This window comes from Monodelphis domestica, chromosome 3 (assembly GCF_027887165.1).
Source record: "Monodelphis domestica isolate mMonDom1 chromosome 3, mMonDom1.pri, whole genome shotgun sequence".
In the NCBI taxonomy this organism is placed as follows: domain Eukaryota; kingdom Metazoa; phylum Chordata; class Mammalia; order Didelphimorphia; family Didelphidae; genus Monodelphis; species Monodelphis domestica.
In genome coordinates this window covers 470780713-470800381 of record NC_077229.1, presented here as the reverse complement: position 1 = coordinate 470800381, position 19669 = coordinate 470780713, and the positions used below count along the sequence as shown (strand labels likewise).

The 19669-nt window shown below is 37.2% G+C and overlaps 1 long non-coding RNA gene across 1 annotated transcript in view; it reads right to left on the bottom strand.

Annotated features, from left to right (window-relative positions):
- The window catches only part of LOC103096999 (uncharacterized), a 426622-nt gene extending 407338 nt beyond the window's left edge, over positions 1-19284 (bottom strand). The window contains exons 1-2 of the long non-coding RNA XR_008917887.1: positions 18846-19284; positions 7024-7357 (exon numbers count right to left, since the gene is read on the bottom strand). This is a non-coding gene — a long non-coding RNA (uncharacterized LOC103096999). The remainder of the gene's footprint in view (positions 1-7023; positions 7358-18845) is intronic.
- Between the last annotated feature and the right edge of the window lie 385 nt (positions 19285-19669).

Genomic DNA, 19669 nt, shown 5'->3' with positions numbered 1-19669 from the left:
AACAGCAATGCAATGATCCAGGACAATACTGAGGGACTTATAAAAAAGAATGCTATCCACCTCCTGAGAAAGAAGTGTTGGAATAGAAATGCAGAAGAAAACATGTGATTTATCACTTATTTATTTGGCTACATGATTTGGGGTTTTAGTCTGGTTAAGATTACTCTTACAAAAATTGGAAATATGGAAATAGATTTTGAGTGATAAGACATGTATAACCCAGAGGAATTGCTTGTCAGTTCTGGGAAGGGAGAGGGAAGAGGGGAGGGAGACGACAACATGAATCATGTAACCATGGAAATTTTATATTTCTGGAATAAAATAAAGAAAAAATATTTTAAAAAATATTATCAAAGAGATGTACATTTGAAGGAAATGTGCCGCTCATATAGCAAGATATAATAGGAAGCCTGGATGAAACACTGACACATATGAAATGTCATAGTACCTAGAAGAAAGCCACAAGTATATTGGGAAATAGTGGATTATGAGAAGAGATGAACAAGAGTCAAATGATGATAATGGATCTCAATTTGCACGACTGGAGATACTGTGCTTTTTCATGAGTTCATAGATTCATTTATCTATTAAGGAAAAAATAATAATCTCTAACAGATTTCATGATAAGCACAAAGTTTTAGTATAGCAGTTTTTGTTAAAGTAGGTTAGACCTCCCCACCACACACATATATACCAACATATGTACAGTTGATAAAAACTTTGAGAAGCACTGAACAACAGAAAACAGAAGGTTAAGGAATAAAAACAACACAGGAGAAAGAGAATGAAAAGCCAAAAAAAAAATAAAATCATCATTCCATTTCTCTTTATAAATGCCTCGCTTCCTGACAAGAAGTCATTGTACTTGCTAAGATTGCTCCTTCTTTATAGTTAGCCAAGGTATTCAGGGATGGATAAAGGGTTGTACATTCCACAGCATCAGACTAATTTATTAATCAGTAACCGGATATTAGTCTCCTAAAATATGTTGTTTTTACTCATTCTGTCTCTTATAGCATATAATTGCTGAACAAAAAACAAAACTCCTCCAATTATGTTTAAAGCCGGAAGTCCATTTTGAGAAATTATCCCAAAGCAGTATCAATTAGTTACCACAGATTACATTGATTCAGCAGAAAGGTAGTGGAGAAGGGACACTGGAAATAGTAACCCAGAGCAAGTGCAACAGATGAACTTGGGGAAATGTCAAATTATGTTCTGGGGCATTTGACTCCGATTCCCATATCCCAGAGGTCATTTCATCCAAATATGTGGAAATCAATCTAAACATGAGAGGTTTGGGGGACATAGACAACATGAGCATTTATTTTGCCTGGTTATGCATATTTATTATAAAAACCTAAGGATTGGGGTTTTCTATTTTCTCAATAGGGAGGAGAGGAAAGAATTGTTTGGTTAAGTGAAAAAAATGAAATTTAATTATTAAAAAAAAGGAATCACTCTGAATCTGAGACCTGAAATATTACCATTCTAAATGCATATTTATATCAAGGACATGGGCTACTCTTACATACACCATGACCAAAAAAAATGAAGAAAATCTCAAGGGTCAATTCAGTTTCATTCATTTTTAACTGATCATTTTTTAATGAAACTATTTAAGCACCTTACCTCTCAAAAAAAAATGTCCTAATTCAGAAGTCAAAATGCATAGTGAAGAACAAAGGAATTCACCTATAGTCTACACACACACACACACACACACACACACACACACACACACACACACACACACACACACACACACACTGTGATCATTGCTTAAGTCTTTTGGCAATGAGAAACCTCCCCAATTGATGTGTTTCAGTTATATAACTAAGTTGTATGGCCTTAAGTAACATGCCCATCCAGTGCTCTGGGATCATTTCCTGGTTCTTAAATTGGATGCTAGCTAACACAACCTATTTAGAGTAAGTGGCAGTTTGTGGGTCTTGTGGTGTGAGAGTGGAGAAGATTTAAGCAGTTTAAGATTTCACAACTATTAAAATCACATTAGTTGCACTCGCATCATAGAGTCAACTAGTCATTCTACTTTTCAAAGGTATCTTGAAGTACCTTTACACTCTAAAATGACAAAACAAAAACAGAATATTTTTCATTATTACTAGAGTAATCTTCTGTCAAGCCTTCTTTCATCAACAATCATACCAGTCAACCTTGTATAATTATCAAGTAGTTCTTATTACCACAATGGTACAATGGAGATATTTGAGTGGAATTCTTTTTTTTATTCTCATTGGTAAACTGAAAATAAAATCCTACACATTTGTGGTGCTTAGTCTCCAGTAAATGGCAAACTACCTGTTAACCATTATTTATACTATACTATACAGTAAGAAAGCTGACAACTTTAAACTTTCTAGAGTTCCAGGAGCCTTCCTAATTTGCTCCTTCTTGCCTAGCCATCCCCTCAAACAACAAACCATCAGTCTAACAGAAAAAAAAAGTCTGCTCATGGAAAAATTGTAGCTTCCCTACAAGTTTGAGCCACTTAAAACTAAAAGCAAGACAAATAATTCATTAAATGCTTTTTTAGCTTATTCGTGGATTTTTCTGAAGGTCCTGGGTGTGTGGCCACATAGGCTCATGCAATTTTGTCAAACATTGTATCTTATAGGTATTCCACAAATATTTGTTGATTTTGAGAATTACAATAGGAGAAAACAGGTAAAATGTTTTAAAAAACTGAAGGCAGGGGGCAGCTAGTTTTGAGTAGATTGAGATCTAGGCCTAGAGACAGGAAGCCCTGGGTTCAAATCTGAACATACACCTTCCTATATGACTCTGGGCAAGTCACTTAACCTCCATTGCCTAGCCCTTACCATTCTTCTGCCTTGGAACCAGTACACAGTATTGATTCTAAGACAGAACAGTAAGAGTTCTTAAAAAGGGGAACCTCAAACCCTCTTTTTCACACCTATCCTGTAGGAAGGTGACAAGTATATTCTACAGAGGGAAAAAGTCAAAGTACAAAATGCTTACGTGACACAGAATTTTGCAATAGAGTAAACTAGAAATTTCTAAGAAAATCATCCAAAAAATGGCACAACTCATGGAAAATTTGAGTTACTAAAATAGAGCATTCTTTCTTTGAAGGACTGGAATTTGTACTCACAATACCCAATGATATTGCACTGAACTCTCTGGAAGAGCATGTGAGTTCAGACATTTTGCAATAACACCTTTGTCCGCACCAGATTAAGTCACAGACAAAATATGAGTGAATTGAGTTAGAAGAGTTCAGAAGTCTCCTCATAAGAGAAAGGCAGTTCAACATCCAACATGACCGATGCTCAAGAAAAGGATTGTTTTTTCCAGTCACAACAGGAATCCACGATTCCCAAAATCAATGGGTATGGGGAGAAGAGAAGAGGGAAAATGTGTGAAATGAAGCTCCATTACAATACACAATCACCAACTAAATTATCAACAAGTTTCCCAAATTTGCTACAGAAGGATTAAGTTTTATCTTATTTACATTGATAACTTGGAAATAAATACAGAATTATCAAGTAGTCAGAAAACCCAGTCTTTAATCAGGAATAGGGATAGGTTCATTAATTTGGCCACCACATGGAGTCATAAGCTAAATAACCACACAGAATCAAAGGGTCTGGGAACCATATCTCTGGCAGAAGACACTCCTCTCTGGGAGAGAACACCGTGCTCAATGTGAACTCCCAAGAGATACTGAACCTGAGAGTCTCTTTATACCTTTTGGGAAGCCTACAGTGACTAACCACAAACAGGTGCAAGTCCCTTTGCAGTCAATAGCTATGGCATTAGGGAATGGTCAGCTGGAGCAAACTAAGTGCAAAGGTCAAACTCAGGAGCTGGCTTCCTGAGAGGAAGCTTTTACCCAATAGAGAAACCTTTCAGAACAAACAGGTACTTAACTTTCAAACAAAATAGGTGTGCTTAGTACTGGGGTTTCTCAAAGTGCAGAGGTAAACTGAGTCATCCAAATATCCACATTGACAAAATCATTTTCATTCCATTAGTCTCAGTGGATCCCCAAAGCCTTTGTTTTCAAACCATTCTCTCCAATTACCCATTTCTAACATTTAAATAGTTCAAATCTAAACGTTTTCTCTATTCTCATGTTTGTTACAGTCTGTTTTTTCTCTTTTTTTAAGTCTTTTCTTAACTACTTAGTCTGTCTCACCTCAGGTTAATTTCAGAATTATTAATTTCTCCAAAATTTCCAGATTTCCACTCGTCACTTGGTTTTCTTCTTTCTTGCAGTCAAAGAAGGTCTGTATCCTATTATGAGAGTTTTCCAGACCATACCCTAAGCCAGCTTGATCCTTTATGAAACTGGCAGCTTAAGCTTGCTGTCTTAATTAGTAAGAATTGGGAGTGCCCTTTTGAACTCTAATTCAGTCAAGTAAATCACCTCCTGAGGTCAGTTAACTAATGGGAATCAGCAGAGTAGTCTCATTAATATGTCTTATGAACAAGTAAATTTGCAGGTGTTCTTATTACCAAATGCATGGCTAAACCATAATCTACTCCACTCAATCCTTGCTATGAATCAAGCCCTCTCATCTCTAGTTTTTCTGGGTTTTGGCAGAAATAACGTGACTCGTATATAATCTATATCAAATTGCTTGCTGTCTCAGAGAGAGAAGGAGAGAGGAAGGAAGGAAAGGAGAGAATTTGGAATGCAAAAAAAAATGCTTTTAAAGTTAAAAACTGTTTTTACAGATAATTGGAAAAAATTGTTTAAAGAATAGTGTGACTGTGTTCATGGATAGCTTCAACTCAATAATTAGGTTCCAAACATATAAATTGACTAAGTATACTGATGCCCAAAGGGCCCTATTCAAAAATTTTCCCTCTCCCTCTCTCCCTGAGGTGCCTGAAGATAATAGAATCTCAGGAGTGAAAGGGAACTCTGAAGATATCTATTCCAATCCATATCTGAACAAGAAGCCCCTCCATAATATCCAGATAAGTAGTCATTCTTTCTCTACCTAAAGACCATCAGTGGCAGAAAATTTTTAATCTTTTCCACTATACCACACCATTCAAAAACAGGCCATTCAACTTTAGGACCCCTCTAATTGTTAGACTCAGAAACTTAGAAGGCAGTGTGTCATGCTGATGAACCTATAGCATGTGTGCTGGTGGGGGTGAGAGGACTATTGCCCTCCCCCTCTCCATTTCTCACATCACCTGCCCCTCTTCCCAGAAGCCCAATGGGAACGCTTCCACTCTCCCCTTTCTGGGGTAAGGAGGGAGCTCACATGCAGCATGAGGGTTGAAGTTTAGGCAGTTGGTCACTAAAAGGTTCACCATCACTGGTTTAGGAAAATGGGTCCTACTAAGACAAGCACCAAAAAGTCAAAATTCTAGAGGTTAAAGCTTTAGATGATCTCTTCCAAAATGCACCCAATGCTTTGGAGAGGTATAATGTGAGCCACCAACAATCTAATGTGGTTAATATATTAACTATATTAGCTAGCCATCACCTAGAATAGGACCTTGAAAGAATCATACTAAGAAGGTCATTAAAAGTCCAGACTCAAAAGTCTAAAGTATGGGTTGTTTGTACATGCTGCTGTAACAGAAGACCCAGAGATCTAGATTGAACCACCCAAGGGAAATGGAAGACTGAGCAATTCCCCTAAAGGGAATTAGACATACAGAAAGCAAAGGTATGGCAGAAACAAAAGAAAAACTTCACATATCTAACTTTGGAATGTAGGAGATAGTAACTATGTCTCCCTTGCTAACCATGGAATATTCTTTCTCCAGTTGCATCTGCTAAGCAATAATCTTCACCAACCTTAATAATCAAGGCTGGAGGAACATGCATTAAAACATGTAATGAGCAAATCCATTCACTTTTGACACATGAAAGATATAAATCCCAGAGATCCACAACATAAAATAAAGTTTCCCAGTAAGCTCATCTTCATAAACTTATGTATATTCAAACAAATGATGATTCTGTTATATTAGCAGGATTTAAGAGTGTTGAGACACTAGAATTAGTTGCTAATTAACTACTTTCAAAATATAATATTCAGATACAGAATCAAATGAAAAGAACCAGAACAATTTGTACAAGAGTAACAATATTGCAAAAAGAAAAAAAGTTTAGAATATTTAAGAATTCTAAACAAGAGTTGACCAATTAATTCATTAATATCTCCAGAATCTGTGATGAAGCATATTACCCCACTCTTGACAATCAGGTGAAAAATCCAAGGTTTAAAAGGAGACACATTTTTTGGCCATGGCCACTGGGTAAATTCATTTAGTTTGACTATTTGTAACAAGGATTGAGCTTTTTTCCCTTTTTTTATTTTTAATTTGGGAGTGGGAAACAGAAGTGGGATTAGCAGCAGTAGCATCAAAAATAAAAGATCATTGAAACATTTTTTCACTGTACAAAAGAGAAAAGATGGGAAGTTTGGAAGTAATCACAAATAAGCAGGACAGTTTTGAAAATAACTAAAAATATTTATAATGATTTTTCTTTTAAAAGTAGTTGTTATGAAAGAGAAGCTCAATTTCATACACAATCTCTTTTTTTGTTCTGCTGTGTACATGGAAAACTTTCTTGGTGTTGAAGTTCAGACTAGAAAATAAAATTTTAAGAAGAAACCTAATATTAAATTCATACATTAGAATTTAGTCATAAATGAATATAGATGAAACAGACTGAGAAACATAAAGGATTGATTCTCATCAAAGAAAGATGTCTGGTTTTTGTCTGGTCTGTTTTTACTGTAGTTTCCTTTATTACTTTGGAAATTGTCCATATGTATGTAACCTTAAGAGGAGAGGAATAAGAAATTTGGGATTTGTTATATAAATTTATTTATATGCATATAAATATATATATATATATTACTCTTATGAAGCTAATTCTACATTCCTTAAAAAGTACATATCAGTTGGGGAAAAAAAATAAGTATCATGACTTGTGCAATTTTGGAGAATATTGCCCTCATCCCTTCTTACCTTTCCCTTCAAAAAAGAAGACCATACCTTATTGGTACTTGCCTATATCCTCTGTGACTCTCCCCCATGTCCTCCCCAGAGTTGCTGCATTCTCATGGCATTGTAAGGATATTAGCAGAGCACATCCATCATTTATCTTCTTGTCTTCACCATGTGACAAGGCTATCTTCTTTTTTTTCTTTTATTCATTTCTTTAATAACATTTTTTACACCACATGTCCTTCAAGACTCTATCACGTCTTTCCTCATTTCCATGACCACCATGCATCTCTCCATTGTCCATTGATTTATACTCAGCTTTGCCCTTTGGAGTCTGTATCATTCCATGTTATGTGCTCATAGCTATACATCATTCTCAGAACTTTATTGATAATAAAAAGTTAGGAAAAAAGAAAAGAGATAAGCATTTATGGGGCTTTGTGCTGTACAAGCATCATCTCATTTGATCCTCATTAAAAAAAACTGCAAAGTAAGAGAATATTACTATCCCCATTTTGCAATCAAGGAAACTGAGGCAGACAGAAGTTAAGTGATTTACCCAGGGTCACATAGCTAGTAAGCATATTTAAACTCAAGTCTTTCCAGCTGCAGGACCACAGATCTAACACTGTTCCACCTCGCTGCCTCAAAAATGTGGGCCTTTGTTTCAGGGAGAGGTTTGATGTCATTAAGAGAACTCTGTAATTTCCCAAAGGCAATCTAGACTGCTTTCATCTCTCCCTGGTCATTTGCAGGCCCAGATCATATTTTTGTAGACCTATTGAGATAATTTGTTTTATTTGGCTAAGCATATTTGTTACAATAAATTCATTTTTTCTTTGTTTCTAACAGAGTGGGCTAAGGGGAGGATAAACATTGGATTTCTATTTTTTTTTAAAGTAGGTGGGGAAAGACCTACAGATTTGAAATGTTGCATTCACCTTCATATGTGATTACAGTTTTATTAGTTTTATTTAACTGTTTTCCAAGAAACATCTTATAAAGTAGGAGCCCCCTGTGAAAGTTTGTAATATAAAAACAAAATACATCAATAAAATCTTTATTTAAACTTTAAAAAAAGGTGGATGCAGAAGGTTCATATATTGCTCCCTCTACAGCACAAAAGCCTTAAAGTACTATGTGAATATCATCTATTATTATTTTGCAAAGTTGATTATAAGCATTAGTCACATGATTCTAAAAATTCTCATTTCTATTAGCATTACTATAGAAAACATTCAGCCAACTTTTCAGACAAAAAATGTATATACAACTTATGTTGCTTATAGCAATAGCTGAAAGGGGCATTAGTGATAATCCAAACCAATGTTCTCATTTTACATATGAGAAAACCAAGGCCCAAAAAGTCAAGACAACGAGGATTTCTTGTTTGGTTAGTCATTTCAGTCCTGTCCTACTCTTTGTGACCCCCATTTAGGGTTTTCTTGACAGGACCCTGAAGTGGTTTGCCATTTCCTTCTCCAGATCATTTTATAGATGAGTAAACTGAGTTAAGTGACTTGCCCAAGATCACACAACTAATAAGTGTCTGGGGTCAGATTTGAATTCAGGTTTTAAGAAAACATTAAGGAACTCGTGATTTAAAAAAAAAAAACCACTATCCACAACCAAAGAAGGAACTGTTAGAATCTGATTGCAGATCAAAGCACACCATCCTTCACTTTATTTTCTTCATGAGTTTTATTGTATATATGATATATGTCTTAAGTCACAACATGGGGAATATGGAAAAATGTGTTGCATGAAAGGTATAACCTATATCAGACTCCTCAGGGAAATGGGGAGAAAAAAGGAGAAAATCTGAATCACAAAATGTCAGAAAGCAATTACCAAAAATTGTTTCTACATGTAATTGAAAAAATAAAATTCCATTTAAAAAAAAAGATAATTAAAGACATTTTAAAAATTAATAAAATGGAGCTAACAAGGGCATGGGGGGGTGGAGTTAGAGGAGAGAAATGACTTGCAAGGCTCTTTCTCCTCAAGATACTCTTTCATTTGTTACAATTTTTTTAGGTACTTGGACCCTTAAAAAAATAATGACCAAAGAATTCAAAGGAGTACTTTATACATGTTTATATGTATTAAGAAGATGAAGACAGCAGCAGGACTTAAGTCAAATTTTTAACTTTCCTCTCTGAAACTGTAAAATTCCATAAATGTCACTTGATTCAGACATTTTTGTTGTGTCTGATTGTGATTCCATTTGGGGTTTTCTTGGAAAAGATATTAGAGTAGCTTGCCATTTCCTGCTCCAACTCATTTTTCAGATGAGGGTCCTGAGGCAAACAGAGTGAAGTGACTTAACTAGAGTTGCATATCTGAGGCTGGAACTGAACTCATGATGATAAATCCATTGAGACAACTAGCTGGAAGGAGCCCTCAAGACCATCTAGTCCAATTCCTTTATTTTATCAATGAGTCAACTGGGTCATGTGCCTTGCCTAAAGTCAAATAAGTAATAATGGCAAAACTGAGATTTAAACCTAGGTTCTCTAATTCTAAACCTAGTGCTCTCTCTGTCTGTCTGTCTGTCTGTCTGCCTGTCTGTCTCTCTCTTTCTCTCTGTCTGTCTGTCTGTCTGTCTGTCTCTCTCTCTCTCTCTCTCTCTCTCTGACGGTGACTAGGAATAAAATGGAAATATTTTCAATCTGTGAATATTCCAGGTTCATTTTTTACTATAACTATTCAGAGCTGTAGACAAGACTATGAAATATATAAAATTTGCCTCTGGTCACCCTCTACTCTCTCCTTTCACAATTCCCCAACTATAGTGATTTTCTCTCTCCTCGGGGAGGTACCATCCTATCTCGTTGTTTCTTTGGTATGGTAGGAAGAATATTGAATTCAGAATCAAAAGATAATGATTCTGATACCATTTGGGACTCTACAAAATTAATCTCTTACTCCAGCTAAAGAGAGCACACTACCACCCATCAAGACAGTGTTGCAGCAGCCAGAGGGAGCCCAGCAGATTATCGGATTGATACTGTCCATTAGAGATGTCACATCCTGAGAAGAGCCTAGTGGTCAAGTAACCTCTTTGGCCCAGTCTATTAGTCACTGCCTAACACTGGCATAGACATGCTAGGACTCATCAGGCAACCACTGCCTAGTAACTGCCAGTCTAGACTGAGAAGCAGCCAAACCTGGAGAGGAAGGAGCTCAACCTGCTCAACCTTGTCCTGCATCAAATAGGTCCTTCCAAGAAAGATACCACACTAGAAAAGGAGCACTCTGAGCCTCAAGTTGATTAGAAATCTTAAGCCTTTGTGAAGAGCCAGCACAGATGAATAACCCAGAGTGAACCAGTCCAACAGCTCTGCAGAGAATGTTGAAGAACCTCTGGAGAGAAAAGGGATGTTAAGGTCCTGTATTCCCAGAGGGATGATTTGCCTCATATTCAATGTACTTTCAATTCATTCCTATTCTTCCCCTCTCCCAGACCTTAGGTATATTTGTAGGAGAGTGTGCCTCTGGTTTTGAGGGAAATGCTTTGGAATTAGTGAGCTTATTGTGCCATCAAAGTAAATGTCTTTGCTAAAGACATCTAGAGGATGACAACCTTATTTAATGAAACCCTAAATTTACCCTTGTCCCGTGGAAACTTGCCTTCAAGAAAAAATCCCTGATTGACTCTTGCCCCATACTGAACAATAAGCTGAGCACCCTAGATAGGAGTGGAGGATGTAATCAAATCTTATGTGTGCTATTTGTCTTCTTGGGTTCTCTTATTGTATCCATCCTCTTTCCTAAACCTCTATGTAACTAGCCAGGTGTTCCTGCCTGGTTATTATCCTGAGGTAAAAATATAAGCCCAGTTCTTTAGTTTGATATAAATTTCCATTATTAGTGTCTTTCCCAGAGACAGTGTTCTCAGAATCCAGAGTGGTGGCTCTGTTTTGTGTGTGTTGGTTCTGTGTGGTAGCCATAAGAGCATATTCTCCCTTGTCTTTATTAAAGATATGTTCTATTATAACTGCTTTGGTGCTTCTGTGTTTTTTCCCCCCAGGTCAACAAGGCTAATTTTTAAGGGGAAGCACATCAGTGGAGGCTGAGGAACTAGTATTTAGGGGACAGTCACCCCCTGAAAGTAGCAGCCATCCCTCTGGAGACGCAACCTACCGGCTCCAGTGAGTTGGGCCAGTGGGTAACACCTCAAAGGAAAGTGTTACATTAAAACAACATCTAGGTTTTATATGATCAAAAATATTAAAAAGTACAGATCACAGTATAATATATTTAAGACACTGACAGTATATTGCTCAGCCAAATAGAAGGATGTTTATCAATATTCCAAGTAATCAAAGACTTGTTTTCCTTCCTTACTAACATTCATTGATAGACCATGTTATAATATTGTCCCATTTTAATGATGAACCAATCAATAAACATTTATTAAGCACCTACTATGTGCCAAGCACTGTACTAAGCACCCATGATACAAAAGAGGCAAAAGATAGTCCCTGACCTCAGGGAGCTCACAATCCAGTGGAAGTACTCTACTCTGGAACTTATTCAGCAAAGCAACTATGAGAGGCCAAGGAAGAAACTGAAAAGGATCCAGGTAAATACAATTGAAAGAAGTATATTTAGGCACTGGAAGTTGTTTGAAAACATTAAGTAGGTATGAGACAGTGAATGCTAGCTTATAAGTACTGAAACTTTCCCCAACATGAGATAGAAAAACTATCTCATTCTACATTCTGAACTACCAGTTAATTATTACATGGGAAAGTTCCCTTCAGGTCATTTCTCATATACTAAACAGACGTGACCAGAGCACTTTTTTTTTGAAATAAGATTTCAACAAAAGCTTCCTGGAGGAACTCCAGAAAATATTAGATAAGCTTAAGGAAAATACAAATAAAACAGAAGATAAGAGAATAACTTTGCTCCACAAAAAGTGAATTTAACACTTCAAGAATGGCCCTCTCAAAACAAACATTTATGGCTTTAAAATTAGAAAACTATCAAGTTGAATCTTTCAGAATAATATCTGCTAATACTTATACTGTGAAGTATCTCCAGTCCATAAATGTCAGCTGGAATAAAACAATCAATTAAAGAAAATTCACCCTTCCTCTAGTAGCAAAAAAAAAATGGCCTAAATGTCTGCATAATAAATTTTTCATCACAGTTTGATAGCTTATGTTCAAAATGACACATTAAGCAAATTCAAAAAAGAAAAATATATGGCATACTTTTAATTCTTCAAGTCGATGTTATATGTTTTAGATACAGAAGAAGCTAGTCATAAATATCTATAGGATAGATGGAAAGTAATATTCAATAGAATAGGCCACTATAACATAAATAGCATATTTAATAACCTAAGAAAATAAGCATATTGTTTTAAAGTATAAATCACTTCTCTTTTGGTCTCATATAGATTCTTAAGTGAAGGAAAACGAGTAATGAGACTTTATAGGACCCCTTTCTTTTTTAGGTTCCTCTCCCTAAGTGCAGAAGGTTTTGTAAGCCTTAAATAGCCACTTATATAACCACTCAGAGGTCAACTGGAAGAGCCCCAGAGGGAAGTGATATACTTCTTGGCCAAGAAGAGGAGGGAGTTCAAGGACACAAATAGATAGATAAAGCAAGATGGTGTTTTAGGGCTCCAGTGGCAGCCATATTGTTGGAGTGATAGAAATGACTAATCCAGCATAAGCAAGGAATTAAAGAAGAATTTTTCCTTAGCTTTCTTTTTTTTTTTAACTCTTACCTTCCATCTTAAAATCAATACAGTGTATTGGTTCTAAGACAGGAGAGAGGTAAGGGCTAAGAAATGAGGTTAAGAGACTTGCCCAGGGTCACACAGCTCAGAGGTGTCTAAGGGCAGATTTGAGCCCAGGACCTGCCATCTCTAGACCTGGCCCTCCATCTAACTGAGCTACCAAGCTGCCTCCTTTCCTTAGCTTTTAAGGGTATAGTTGTCAAACTATACATGTTCTGACTAAGTGTCCAACCTCCTCTTCACAGTCACTCCCTTGTTTTTTCATTAGGACAAACACTGGGCAAGAGCAAAGAGATCCCAGGGAGTGAGACTGTCAACTAGAGTCCTTATTTGGTACTTTTTCTGTGCTAATGGGGATGCCAGAGACCAAATCACCAATTCCAAGCTTTCAGTTAAGCATGAAACAAAGGAATCTTTATGTTCTAGCTTTCTATGTGGCAGAGGCTACTGGTCAACAGCATACCTTAATTCCAATGTGGCTTGAAATCCTATCTATATCACAAGACCTGTTCAAAGCTAAGTAATGTGCACAGGATCACAGCTGTGGTCTGACAAAGACAGCATCAGAGCAGACGGAATTCTGTTCTATACCTGCTCTGCTTTTGCCTATATCTCTCTGTTCCATGAACGATGAACAACCTGGGAGGAACAGCTGAAATCAGGTTGGCTAGTAAACAACAAAACAGGTTGTTGCCTGTGACAGAACTGTGAGAACTTGAGAACCAGCCCCAGCTTCTGATCTTTCTCCCCCCACCTCCCATTAGACCTTTGATGCCTCCCCTCCCTCACAGAAGGCTCTGAGTTAAAAAATTGAAAATTCTATTTTGTTTCCTATACTATTTTCCCTCTTCATAAGAGGAAAGGCTAGAATAGGGCTAAAGTAACTTAATTAAACCTTTCCTAGATAAAATTCCTCTAGTTGAAATGTGCCTCTAAAGTATTGGGACCATCTAGATCTTAAAGATGCTTTGAATATAGTCTTTCAGGTATGTTTATTCCTTGTACTATCTCTATTTAAAGACATTGCATACAGTGAAATGTCTTTCTGTTCATATGGGAAGCTAGTAGCATTATTCAAAAATCACATGACTAGTGACTAGTATTTACTCAAAGATTCATGGAAGATGTGGGATTTTCCTGGACTTGGGGGTTGAAAACTATTCTAATTGGATAAATCCACATGAACCCTAACCCTTAGAATAAAAAGATAGCATTTTCACCCAGAGAGAGACAGAGCTGGGGGATAAAAGGTTATTGACTCTCTGAGGATCATGGAGAGCTTGGCACTTCCCCAGTATTCCCTCTGAAACAGGGTGAGTGACTCCCCAGGGCCTGGTTCTTTTAGTCAAGTAGAATCAGAATAGTAGCTAACAACACCACCTGATTAAAACTAATGACCAGAGGGGCAGAGAGATAGACAGAGACAAAGAGAGAGACAGAGGAGATTCGTATAAATATGTACACTGTTTTTTATACATAGTTCTTTTATATTTATGACATATATGGTTATATATATTATTTATGCAGTTATATAGTATATATAAGCTATATATAGCATCATTATTCTATATATATATGTTTATTGCATATATAGTGTATATCACATCTCAAGGAATGTTATCAAGAAAATTATGTTTCTTTTCTCCTATAAGAGTCAAAGAGGCAGCATAACATAGAGTGCTGGATGTTAAATCAGGAGGATCTGAGTTTAAATACTAGCTGTGTGCTAAATGGCCACTTAAACCACTCAGAGTTTCTGTTTTCTCATCTATAAAATAGGAAAAATACTACCTCCCTCGTAGCTGTATGAGAATAGTGTTTTGAAATCCTTAAAAAAGTACTACATGAATATTATTTTAAGCATAAATTTATACCAGGTATGTGAAAAGCAATGTAGTATAATGGATAAAGAGCTCACTTTAGAATCAGGACCGCCTGGGAACAAAGTATGTATATTTGATTTATTTATACTAACTGTGGGGCCCAGGATGAGTCTCTAAACTTGCCAGCTCCCAAGACAATAAGTTGTAGAACAGTTGCTAATCCACATTGGTAGAAGGAGTTTCTTCACTGAGTTCCCCACCCCAAGGAAATTAATCTGTCTCTCCCAAAAGGCCTATAATGATATAGCAGAATAAATACATAGGGTTGAACTCATTGGCCATGCTCTTTCAGAGGATTAGGCTAGGTTTAGTTTCGTTTCGATTTGCCTCTGGAATGCCACTAAATTATGTTGTCTTCTCATTTTGGAATATAGAGATGAGTAAAAATCCCCCCACACTCAGAATGAGCTTACATTCAACTTATACTTTATCATATGAACTATTATCAGATAGCTACCACTTGCTCCCTCCCCATCACATTCTAGTGACCTTGATTTATTAAATCTAAGTAAAGGACTTCTCATGAATCCCTTTTAGATATGATCTTGATAGTCCCCAACCCAGGATTAAAGAAGTACCTAAATATTCTTGATTCTATTACCCAATAGCCATTCTTCTTCTTTTTTCTTTTTTTTTAATACAGAGGTATGCTGGTAAATGTTTGACAAGTTCTCTGAAAAAAAAATTGAATGCATTTTTGTTTAATCTACTATCGACATTTTCTTCCATCACTTTCTTAAGTTTAGACAGTCAACAAAGCAAAAACAAAAACAAAATAAGTCCCTATTTCTGGCATTTTGCCCCAAAATTTAACAGACCTCCTCTTAAGAACTAATTCAAGCTAGTTCCAACCTGTTCTTACCTTTATGTCTCCACACATTCAACTCAATTCAGTTCAACATTTATTAAGCCCCTACTATATGTAAAGTAGAATATTCGATGCCAAGAATTAAAAATAAAAACAAAAGTAATAGTTCCTGCCCATAAGGAGCTTACATCATAAAGGATCACAGAATCACAGGGTTGGAAGAAAACTAAGAGGCCATAGAGGCCAAATGTATTAGAATCAGAACCCATCTTCACAATATCTTCCACAAGTGGTCACTTGATCTTTTCTTGAAGATCCCTAGTTTTCTAGTGAAGGAAATCCAACCTACTAGAACAACCCCATTTAGTTGTTATCCAAAAGGTTAGGAACCTCTGCCATAACCCTTTGTCACTTCATAGTGCATTTCCTAAAAACCCTCAACCAGTGATGGAGAACCTTTTAGAGATGGAGTGCCAGGCCCTGTCCCACCCCTCCCTTACCCCACAGAGGGGAGGGAGGAAGCCCTCCCATTGGACTACTGGGCAGAGGGGTGGGTGAAATGAGGAATGTACTCAGTAAGTAAAGAGAGGGGGAGGAGAGTAGCCAGAGTGCTCTGCTCCCCTTCAATTCTGCCACCTATGAGCTACCCACCTTAACCCCTGTGTGCAGAGGGGTGGGGGATGGGGAAAAATGTCTTCAGGCATGGTAAAGAAGGGGAGCGGAGCAAATCTGCCTTTCTAGTAGAGTCCCTCTGCCTTTCTAGTAAAGAACTGGGGGGGGGGGAGTGAGGAGGGGCAGCATGTGCTCACAGAGAGCACTCTGGTTGCCATCTTAACCATCACTGCCCTAGACTTTTTTAACTGAAGTGCTGCCTTATATGCATCCTCCATCTTCCATTGATGAAAATGATTTTTTAATCCAGGTATGAGACACTATATTTATCATTATTAAATTATAACCTATTAATAATAGACTAGCATGATAGTCAATCAAAGTTATTTTTATTTTACTCCCTTTTTTATTGTTTATCCTCCACTGTTTTAACCAGTGGTTTGCTCTCTGAAAAAAAAAATGAACACATGATATATCTTTAAAGTTTAATGTGTACTATTCTCATTTTATCTATCATTTTCTCAAATTTGAATAGTCAACAAAGTAAGCACTGGTTTTTAACATTTGCTGATTTTGGAGGGACAAATTCTGAAAATGAAAATTTAACAATCACAAGAGCCAGCTCCAGCACATCCATGGTACTAGCTATTCCTCCTAGCTTTATTCTATCCTTAGTTTAAAAAAAAAGTGGTATATCTCCACCCTGACAGCTCAGTTAGATGACGTTGATTTTAGCAAAACATTTGCCTGAATTATAGAGGACCATTATGTGTCTGTGGCCAGATTCAAAGAATGGTTTTTACAGGGGTGATATAGCTTGCATAGTAGACTCTAGTGTCCCAGCAATCTTTCCTCAGCTCACTGCTACTTAGGGTTTATATCAATGGTTTGGATAAAGTCAAGGAGGACTTTCTTCTCAAAGTAAAATAGTACACCTTTTTTGCTTCTATCATGAAGCCCACTTCATGATATCTATCTCTTATCCAATAGGATGTCATAAATGATTTAATCAAGGCCTTCCTTGATTAAAAAAATCAACCAAAAAACTTTGTAATTTCCCAGGTAAACATCTGCCAGTCTAATGCAAACTAATCCAAAAATAAAGTTAGTTTAGTTTGGTATTTTTTTATTCTTAGTAAATCAATAGAAAACAAGATTATGAGCCAAGGGATGAACATCTTGAAAAAGGAAAAAGGACAATTGAAGGGCTAATAGAATAACTTTCAGCAGCTTCTAAATAAGTTGGTATATAAGTATTAAATGAACCTCAAAGGAGAAAAGGTTGCTGAGTAATGATGGCAGGGTGTGGTTGACAGTAGCAAAGCAGGAGGTGTGCCTATTCTTCCTTTAGATAGAGTGTGATGAGAGGAAGGGGAGCAGGGAACAAGAGGAAATGTTTCCAGTACTTTAGAGGGTAGCCTGGGATACAGTATCTCCTGAAGGGGTTCATTTCCTCTGCATTAAAGGAGATAGAACAAATGTGAGAGAAAGAGGTCTAGAGGGTGGCCAAGGATACAGTATCTCCTGAAGGAACCCATTTTCTCTCCATTCAGAAAAATTGAGCAAATGTAATAGGAAGAAATGTAATATTAAAAGCAGTTTCTTAATAGTAAAATGGTGGTTTCCAAAGGCAGAAGAAGAGGGATATGCTAGAGCCTAGAACTGACTTAAATTATCAATATGAGCATTGGCATATCAGAAATAGGCAATTGCTACAAATGAGGACTTGATATTATATTCCATTGATAGTCTAGCTTTAAGAAAATGATGGAGTGGGGGCAATTGGGTGACTTAGTGGATAGAAAGTCAGGCCTAAAGATGGTTTCAAATCTGGCCTCAGACACTTCCTAGCTGTGTGACTCTGGACAAGTTCACTTAACCCCCATTACCCAGCCCTTACCACTCTTTTACCTTGGAACCAATACCCACTATACCCACTATTGTTTCTAAGACAGAATGTAAGGAAAGAAAGAAAGAAAGAAAGAAAGAAAGAAAGAAAGAAAGAAAGAAAGAAAGAAAGAAAGAAAGAAAGAAAGAAAGAAAGAAAGAAAGAAAGAAAGAAAGAAAGAAAGAAAGAAAGAAAGAAAGAAAGAAAGAAAGAAAGAAAGAAAGAAAGAAAGAAAGGAAGAAAGGAAGGAAGGAAGGAAGGAAGGAAGAAGGAAGGAAGGAAGGAAGGAAGGAAGGAAGGAAGGAAGGAAGGAAGGAAGGAAGGAAGGAAGGAAGGAAGGAAGGAAGGAAGAAAGAGATGAAGGAAGGAAGGAAGGAAGGAAGGAAGAAAGAAAGAGATGAAGGAAGGAAGGAAGAAAGGAAGGAAAGAAAGAAAGAGATGAAGGAAGGAAGGAAGGAAGGAAGGAAGGAAGGAAGGAAGGAAGGAAGGAAGGAAGGAAGGAAGGAAGGAAGGAAGGAAGGAAGGAAGGGAGGAAGGAAGGAAGGAAGGAAGGAAGGAAGGAAGGAAGGAAGGAAGGAAGGAAGGAAGGAAGAAAGAAAGAGATGAAGGAAGGAAGGAAGAAAGGAAGGAAGGGAGGGAGGGAGGGAGGGAGGGAGGGAGGGAGGGAGGGAGGGAGAGAGGGAGGGAGGAAGGGAGGGAAGAAGGAAGAAAGAAAGCAAGAAAGCAAGAAAGCAAGAAAGCAAGAAAGCAAGAAAGAAAGAAAGAAAGAAAGAAAGAAAGAGAAATTAAAGAGATGGAGAAAAATGTTATATCCTTAAATTTTAAAATGCATCATATACACACACTCCTTTCTGAAAGGAGGATAGAGACTTGAGAAATGGATGGAAAAAAGGAAAGTGGTAACTAAGGAAGAGTACTCACCCAAGCAACTTGTAAGTAAATCCACTCCCAAGAATCATAAAAGAAGGAAGGAGTTTGCTAGCCATGGGACATTAGGATTCTGACATCCTTCCCAGTAACCAAAGGTAGCTCTCACTCTGGTCCTGGGAGGGTTGATTGATTTGTTCCCTTGTCATCTCTTCCCCAGCTCCAGCTCCATTGTTGACTTCATTAGGGGAAAGGCTCATATGCTTGCCTGATCCAGGAGATCAGGTGCTGGTTTAAGTAGGAAAGACTGTCAGCCACCTGCCTTTTGTCAACCACTGTGTTTTTTGTCATACAGCACATAAGAAAAGCAATTTTAAAAGAGAGTTTCAGTTTCTACTTGGTTACTATTAATATGAGTGATAATATTTTGTTATCTCTACTCACAGAAGCTGACATGGCGATATTGTTAGGCAATTTATTTCAGACAAATAGTCTACATGAACAAAATTGTGTCATCGTTTTGGATTTCTGGCACGATATGCTGTTACCCAGCATGGTCCAGTGGAATGGTCTGGCAAATATTCAAGTGCTTGCTTGAATGAAAATCACCAGGCCATGGGATTAGCTAATAGCTTAACATGCATCTGCCAGGTGCACTTGGGGCTGAAGGTCATATCCTTTCTAGGGCAGCCCAGGGAAGAGGTCAATCAATCAATCAATCAATCAACAATAAAGCTGTTATATATGCCCTCACTTCCTGTGGAGGTGGGAATGGGAGGCTCATGATCATAACTGGTTCTTTCTTGAGGTACCCAATTGTCAGATCGTATTTACAAAACAGTCATAAAATAATCTGGTTTGATCCAGGATCCCTAGAC